This window comes from Microtus oregoni, unplaced genomic scaffold (genome assembly GCF_018167655.1).
Source record: "Microtus oregoni isolate MIOR12 unplaced genomic scaffold, Mior012 000048F_ref0000485, whole genome shotgun sequence".
Lineage (NCBI taxonomy): Eukaryota > Metazoa > Chordata > Mammalia > Rodentia > Cricetidae > Microtus > Microtus oregoni.
Window position 1 is genome coordinate 3,810,354 of NW_024543222.1, and position 8,589 is coordinate 3,818,942.

An 8,589-nucleotide genomic window follows, 5' to 3' on the forward strand; every position below is an offset into this window, starting at 1 on the left:
GGTACTTGTCATATAGACCAAGCCAACCTCCAGCTCACAGCTGGTGGCCTGCCTCTGCCTCCTGAGCGCTGGGACCAAAGGTGTCACCACACCTGGCTCTCTTTTTAACTTCTTTTGTATTTACATTTTAATCCTTTTTAAAAAGAATTTCCTTCATGAGTACTGACCGTATTTCTCACCCTTCCCTCTCCCCCTCCAGCTCCCCAGCTCCCCGCTAGGGTCGAGCCCCCCATATGACATTTCTCGTGTCCACATTAGCACGCAGCTGGTGTCATTGCAGGTCACGTTTAGGCAGCCATATTGTTTGAGATTTCATGGGTGTGATGTCCCCTGTAGACACGATCTAGTAGCCGTCTTCCTGGTCCTCTGGCTCTGACAACCTTTCTGAAAACTCCCTCTTCCGTGACCTTCCCTAAGCTTTAGGTGGAATTCCGTTGTTCACGTGTCAGTTGGACTGGGGACCCCACGGTCACTTATTCTGTGCCTTTTGACCTCTGTGAACCTCTGCAATAGCCTCCATCCTCTGAAAACAAAAATAGAAACAGCTTTTTTGATGGAGAGTGAGGCCACAATCATGTCGGTCTAACTATATGAGTTATTTATTTTATTTTGTGTATAGGGTGTTATATGTGTATGTCTGCCTGTGCATCGCGTGTGTGCAGTGTTCAAGGCCAGGAGAGAGATTCACATGGTTGTTAACTGCTATGTGGGCACTGGGAAAAGAACCAGGGTCCTCTGGAAGTACAGCCAATGCTCTTAACCACTGAGCCATCTCTCCAGCCCCTGGGCTTTGTATTTAGAAAACAGTTAGAGGGCTGGAGAGATGGCTCAGAGGTTAAGAGTACTGGCTGCTCTTCCAGAGGTCCTGAGTTCAATTCCCAGCAACCACATGGTGGCTCACAACCATCTGTACTGAGATCTGGCGCCCTGCTCTGGCGTGCGGGCATACATCAAGGCAGAATGTTGTATACATATAAATAAATAAATAAATAATATTTAAAAAAAAAAGAAAACAGTTAGAAGTTTACTGGTTTAGGAAAATGGTTGAAATAGGTTCTCATCTAAGGTCTGTGACCATGAAATCATGTATCCTGTTCTTTTTTTTTTTGTTTGTTTTTTTGTTTTTTTGTTTTTCGAGACAGGGTTTCTCTGTGGTTTTGGAGCCTGTCCTGGAACTAGCTCTTGTAGACCAGGCTGGTCTCGAACTCACAGAGATCCGCCTGCCTCTGCCTCCCGAGTGCTGGGATTAAAGGCGTGCGCCACCACCGCCCGGCTAATGTGTAGTCCAGGCTGGCCTCGAACTCCAGATCCATCTGCCTCTGCCTCCTTCACCGGCCTGCGCCACCAGAGCCGGCTGTATCCTGTTCTTGAAGCCATTCTGTAGTCCAGGTAAGTCTTGAATCTGAGACAATCCAGCTCCAGCACCAGTTGGTGTTATAGCCTGTGCTGTGGAATGACCCTTTTGTACACTGTGAGGATTTGTCACTAGGACTCAATAAAAGAAAGTTTAATAAAAGGCCGATTGGCCAGTAGCCAGGGGAAGATAGGTGGGATAACCAAATAGGATACTGGGAAGAAGGAGAATAAGAGAGGTCTCCAGGAGATGCAGGGGGAACAAGGCGTGCTGGAGGATGGATGGGTAAAGCCATAAGCTGTTACATAGATTAATAGAAATATAAGAGCTAGTTAGTGATAAGCCTGAGCTATCGGCTGAGTATTTATAATTTATATTAAGTTTCTGTGTCTGTTTGTTGGGAACTGGTGGGCTGGAAAGAAAAGTTTACCTAGAGGCCTGTTCTGCCAGGCCAGATGAGTGCCTCCTTGGTCTGCTTTGTCATACAGCTCTAGCTCGGCTTGGCCTAGATTCCCCACTGTCTTTAAAACCCACAGAAAACTGAGCATGGTTGTGCGGTCTATAATCCCAGCACTAGCGAGGTGGAGGCAGGAGGATCATTCTAACCTGGCATTCATAGTGAGTTCCAGGCCAGCCTGAACTACAGTGAGATCTTATCTAATGAAAAATAAGAAAATAGGGAGCTGGAGAGATGGTTCAGCAGTTAGGAGCATTGGCTGCTCTTCCAGAGGACCCAGATTCAATTCCCAGCACCCACATGGCAGCTCACAACTGCCTGTAGCTCCAGTTCCAGAGGATCCAACACCCTCACACAGACATACATGCAGGTGAAACACCAATGCACATAAAATAAAAATAAATAACCATAAGAAAACAGGTTGGGAAGAGAGCTGAGAGCCAAATACCCACATAAAAGCCAGGCATAGAATGTGTTTAAAACCCAGAGACAGGAGGTGCCTGTCTGGAGGGCTTGCTGGTTAGCCAGGTTAGACAAGATAAAGGAGTGTGTCACCTCTTCAGTCGGTTTAGTTTTCTGGATCTTTAAGAATAGCCTGAGCTGGGCGGTGGTGGCGCACACCTTTAATCCCAGAATTTGGGAGGCAGAAGCTGGTAGATCTCATAACGAGTTCTAAGCCAGTTAGAGAGTTACATGATAAGACCTTGTCTCAAACAACAACAACAACAAAAAGAACAGCTTGGGGTGTGGGGTGAAAGTGGGGGGGTGATGGTGGGGGTTCAATGGTTAAAGTACTTGTCCTGCAAGTGTGAGGACCCACACCCAGAACCCACATAATTGCCTGTTGGGCACGGCAGTTTGTAATTCCAGCCTTGAAGGAAGGTAGAGATAGGCATCCCCGAGCAAGCCCGCTAACTAAACTATGTCTGCACGCTCTGGGTTTGATGGAGAAACCCTGCCTCGATTACTGAGGCTGAAGATTAGTGAAACATAATTTCATAAGCCAAACTTGGACCGCTACATCCACAAGCATCCATAGAAATGGGCTTATCAGCCGGGCAGTGGTGGCGCACTCCTTTAATCCCAGCACTCGGGAGGCAGAGGCAGGCGGATCTCTGTGAGTTCGAGACCAGCCTGGTCTACAAGAGCTAGTTCCAGGAGAGGCTCCAAAACCACAGAGAAACCCTGTCTCGAAAAACCAAAAAAAAAAAAAAAAAAAAGAAATGGGCTTATCTCACACACACACACACACACACACACACACCACATGAAAAGAGGAAAAAGAAGAAATGAAGTAGCCCCAGACTGGCAAAGATGGTTTGGAGGGTAAAGACACTTGCCTCACCAAAGGTCCGTGAGATTCGCAGTGAACTAGGTGACAGATTATCTAAACTCAGGGCAGAAAGCTAGAGGCAGGAGCTGATGCAGAGGCCACGGAGGAACCTGCCTTGTTCAGACTGCTTTCTTACATACTCAGGGCCCCCTGCCCAGGGCGGCACTGCCCGCCGCGAGCTGGACTCCTCCACATCAATTATTAACCGAGAAAATGGCCTAGGGCTTGCCTACAGACCAAGCCCACGCAGGCGCTTTTGCAAATGAGGTTCATGCTTCACAAATCCTCCAAGCTAATTTCACCTCGGCAAAACCCAGGCAGCTCACCCCCCCACCTCACAGGAGAGCTCCTCTGTGCTGCGCCATCTGCCGCCCCCACCGTGGCCTCCCTGCTGCCCACAGCCCTGCTTCAAAGCCCTCGACTCTCTCGGACCTACCCTCGGTGTGTTGCTAGGTGGGAAGCTGGAAGGGGGTTGTGGGTACTAGAGGAAGGGATACGAGTTAGTGCTGCTTGTGGGTTGTGCCTGATTCACGTCAGAGAGGCTCATGGGGGCCTCAAGGGTACACTCAGCCTCCTTTGCTTTCCTTCTCTGGGACTCGGGGGTGGCATCATTCCCTGACACTCTCGGAGTTAGTTCTTTATGCATTTGTTCACTGTAGATTTATTGAGCACCCTAAACACCTACTAGGTAGGACCAAGGCCAGGAGGTAGGAGGCAGCTGGGTTTTTCTGGTTACCATGGTGATTCCATCAGTCCAGTGGCCTGGCTGACTCCCTCCTTCTGTCAGTCAGCTGTGAAGAGAGTGGTCCTAATTGCATTTGATCCATCCAGCGGGCTCCCACTGGCCTGGCCCCTCCTCCACTCCTGCTCCTGCCTGTGAAGTCTAGGGATCTTCTTCCTGGCCTTGAGCCTCACTCTGCTACCACATCAAAGTCAGCACCAGGATTACAACCAGGCCCTTGGGTCCCCCCACACCAGAGTTGTGTTTCATGCTTCATCCCTTAAGGAGTCAAGATTCCTGTCATGATGTCCCCTACGCTTGGAGGATCTGATTTCAAACCACTTTGCTCAGGGAATTCATGCCCTTTGTGATAAGGGCAAAATTTAAAATGTTAATTATACTTATTTATTCTGTGTGTGTGTGTGTGTGTGTGTGTGTGTGTGTGTATGAATGCAAGTGCCACCATGCGTGTAGAGGTCAGAGGACAACTTACAGGAGTTGGTTCTCTCCTTCTGCCATGTGGATTCTGGGGATCAAACTCAGGTCCTCTGGCTTGACAGCAGCCTTTTTTACCGACTGAACCATCTTGCTGGCCATAAACACAAATTTAAAGAGCAAGAGCACCTGACAAGTCAAAATGCATCTGTATCCCTGGAGATTTCAAATCTGAGGCAGGAAGATCTCCATTTTGAGACCAGTCTGAGCTACGTATCTTTTGTCCCCAAAGAAAACTTAAAACAAAATGCACCTAAAAAAAATTTAAAAAATAAAATAAAATCTAGCCCAGCAGTGGTGGCGTGCACCTTTAATTCCAGCACTCGGGAGGCAGAAGTAGGTGGATCTCTGTGAATTCAAGGCCAGCCTGGTCTACAGAGTGAGTTCCAGGACAGCCAAGGCTGTTACATAGAGGAAAATCTGTCTCAAATAAAATAAAATAATAAAACAAATAGATAAATGAAAAAAGAATAAAATCTAGGAATTTATGGTATAGGTGACATTTTGAATCACAGGTGATCATGAATTACTGAGGAAATGTTATTGGAGCAACTAGATCTCCACCAGGGAGAAAACTCAGATGGTTCAATGATATAAGCATTGAAAAGAAAATACTAGAAGCTGGGTATGGTGGCTCACCGGCAGTGTGGGAGATGGAGGCAGGAGGATGAGGAGTTCCAGGTCATCCTTGGCTACATGGTGATTTGGGGTTTCAATCTGGGCTACACAGATTCTCACAAATAAGGATAAATAAAAATTAATGGCTGGAGCCATGGCTCAGTGACTAAGAGCCCTGGTGCCATCCTGAAGAGCAGAGTGTGGATCCCAGCAGCCACTAGCAAGCTGGCCATCATTACTTATACGTATAATCCCAGCTCCAGGGAGAAACAGAGGTAGAGGGTCACTGGAACTCGCTGCCTTCAAGCCTGCTCAAGCAAATCTAGGGTAAGAGCCTGCCTCAAGGGATGGGCAAAACAGGAGGTGGTGGTACGGCCTTTAGTCTCACCACAGGCAGAGGTGGCAGATCTCTGAGTTGGAACCAGCCTGGTCTATAGAGTGAGTTTTAGGCTAGCCAGGACTACACAGTTAGAGCCTGTCTCAGACATACATCAAAGGGCTATCTATGCAGAGAGTGGTGGAAGACCCTGGATGCCCTTGGCCTCCGTTGCTGTGCTCACCCACACATCCACTCCCATGGAAATACACTCACACCGATAAACACACAAATCAATAAATCTTAAACATTAGCAGAGGCAAATACCAGCAACAGAGAACAATCACATAAAAGAGAAACTTTTCCTGTAAGTGGTGACTAATGTCTTTAATATCTAAAGAATGCTGAAAACCAATAAGAAAATGTGAATAGGGGGCTGGAGAGATGGCTCAGGGGTTAAGAGCATTGCCTGCTCTTCCAAAGGTCCTGAGTTCAATTCCCAGCAACCACATGGTGGCTCATAACCATTTGAAATGAGATCTAGTGCTCTCTTCTGGCCTGCAGGCAGACACACAGAAAGAATATTGTATACATAATAAATAAATATTTTTAAAAAAAGAAAATGTGAATAGCATTATAGAAAAGGGACAAAGGGCCAGGCAGTGGTGGCGCACGCCCTTAATCCTGGCAGTTCAGAGGCAGAGGCAGGAGAATCTCTGGAAGTTCAAAGCCAGCTTGGTCTACAGAGCGAGCACCAGGACAGCCAGGGCTGTTACACAGAGAAACCCTGTCTTGAAACCCCCTACAAAAAAGAAAAGGGACAGAGGACATTATTTCATAGAAAAAATATGAATAATAAGATAATCAGACTAGTTTTTAAATGAAGACAAACACATAGCATGGCATTTAAATAATTTATTTACAGGATTTTTTTTAAAGCTTTTTTAGCCCAGCCTGGTCTATATAATGAGTTTCAGAACGGCCAGAGCTGCACAGTGAGACTTCATCTCTTATTATTTAAATACATAGGTCTTTTCAATTCTGCTCCAGGGCCAGGAAACACTACTTTGGAGGAACGGAGCAGTTGATTCCCCAGGAAGGGCACAAAGCCTAGAATGAGGAAGTTAAACCAAGAGCACACCATCGTGGGAGGGATCCCCATGCCTTCTTCCTCTCTTCTTCCAGCATCCTCCCTCCAGGGAGAGACTCTGTGAGCGGCGGCAGGGCACTGGGCTATTATTGGCATCTTTGCTTAGCTGCCTTGGGTTGAATACAATTGGAGAGTTACAAATTTCACTGAATTCATGCTAACTTGTCAATACACGCCAGGCACGGGAGTGGGAGTCATTTAGCCTCTTTTCCGATTCCGTCCGCGTTTCAGTCGTGACGGTTGTCATAAACATAACCTGCTTTTCAGAACGGCCTGCTTGGGAGTCAGGCTGGCGAAGCAGAGGCTGGTGCCTCAGCTGTCCCTCCTCCGAGCCAGCTGTGTTGACTCAGGACAAGCGAAGGAACCAGTACTTCCTCTGCCTCGGAAGGGAGACAACAGCTGGTCCCCACTCCCAGTTTAACGTTAGGATTACAAGAGCTAGTGCAAGGATGGTGTTTGTAACACGGATGTGCAAACAGAAGGCTCTCAGCGCTCAGTGGGTAGCTGCCAGATTACACGGAGACATTGAAGGCATTTGAAAAACCTGCAGAAAGACTCATATGTCCTTTGTTGTTGTTAAGCTAGGTAGGGACTCATATCCCAGGCCCCAGGCGCTCTCTCTCTCTCTCTCTCTCTCTCTCTCTGTGTGTGTGTGTGTGTGTGTGTGTGTGCTTGTTCTCTCACTGGTATCAGGGGCTCACTCATTACACTGCCCTGGACAGTCAGGGTCTCCGTCTCCCAGCATGGGATTTGAAGGCCTATGCCACCATGGCCGGCTTTTTATGTGGGTCCTCACCCTTTGAGTGGCCAACACTTTTCCAACTGGACTGAGGTGGCTCGCCAGTCCTGACCTGGAGTTTCTGATCCTCTTGCCTCCACCTCTCAAGTACTAGGATTAGAGGCAGTGCTGGGGATCAGACTCCGGGCTTCATGCAAACTCTGAAAGCACTCCAGAACTGAGCTCCATCTCCAGCTTATTTATGCACATAAAAGAAAACCAATGATATTGTCTAAAGAAAGCCAGTGATAACATCTAAAGAAAGCCTTTGCACGTGCCTAATTGATTATTTTCCCAGGCCTGGATGCCTGACTCACCAGCAAAAAAGTCACCCACACCACTAACAGCAGCAAAGATCGTGCAGCTGGGGCAGGGAGGGATCATGGAGGTTTTGCAAGAGCTGATGCAGATCCAGCCCCACGGGGCCCTGATCCACTGGTTTCTCCTTCTCCAGGGGCCTCAAGTAACCAACAGCTCTGGAGAGGAAAGCAGTAGCCCTGCAGGCACACAGACCTGCTCAGTCACAAACAAGAACCAAAGGACTGATCCCAAAGCTCCTGGTTCATCAGAGGAGCCAATGGCCAGCAGGTATTTACTGTGTTACTCTGTGTGGAATCCATCTCCAGACATGGCCTTAACGTGTGATCTGGGCAAACATTCTCCAGACATGACCCCTTAGCGTGTGATATGAGAAAACAGTCTCCAGACCTGACCCTTAGTGTGTGATCTGGGCAAACAGTCTCCAGACATGACCTTAACGTGTGATCTGAGGAAACAGTCTCCAGACACGGCCCTTAATGTGTGATCTGAGGAAACAGTCTCCAGACATGACCCTTAGCGTGTGATCTGAGGTAACAGTCTCCAGACATGACCCTTAACGTGTGATCTGAGGTAACAGTCTCCAGACATGACCCTTAGCGTGTGATCTGAGGTAACAGTCTCCAGACATGACCCTTAACGTGTGATCTGAGGAAACAGTCTCCAGACATGGCCCTTAACGTGTGATCTGAGGAAACAGTCTCCAGACATGACCCTTAGCGTGTGATCTGAGGTAACAGTCTCTAGACATGACCCTTAGCATGTGATCTGGGCAAACAAACTTGTCACCTCATCCAGAGCTTTTATCATAAATCAGGGGCTCAGGAAAGTGGCCCAGCAGTTAAGAGCACTTAGTGTTCTTTTAGGGAGGCCTGAGTTCGGTTCCCAGCACCCACATGGCAGCTCACAACTGTAACTCCAGTTCCAGGGGATCTGATGCCTTCTTCTGTCCTTCCAGGGAACCAGGCACACAAAGACTTCACATACATGTAGGCAAGACACCCCCCCACCCCCCACCCCCCACCCCCCACCCCCCACCCCCACAACAC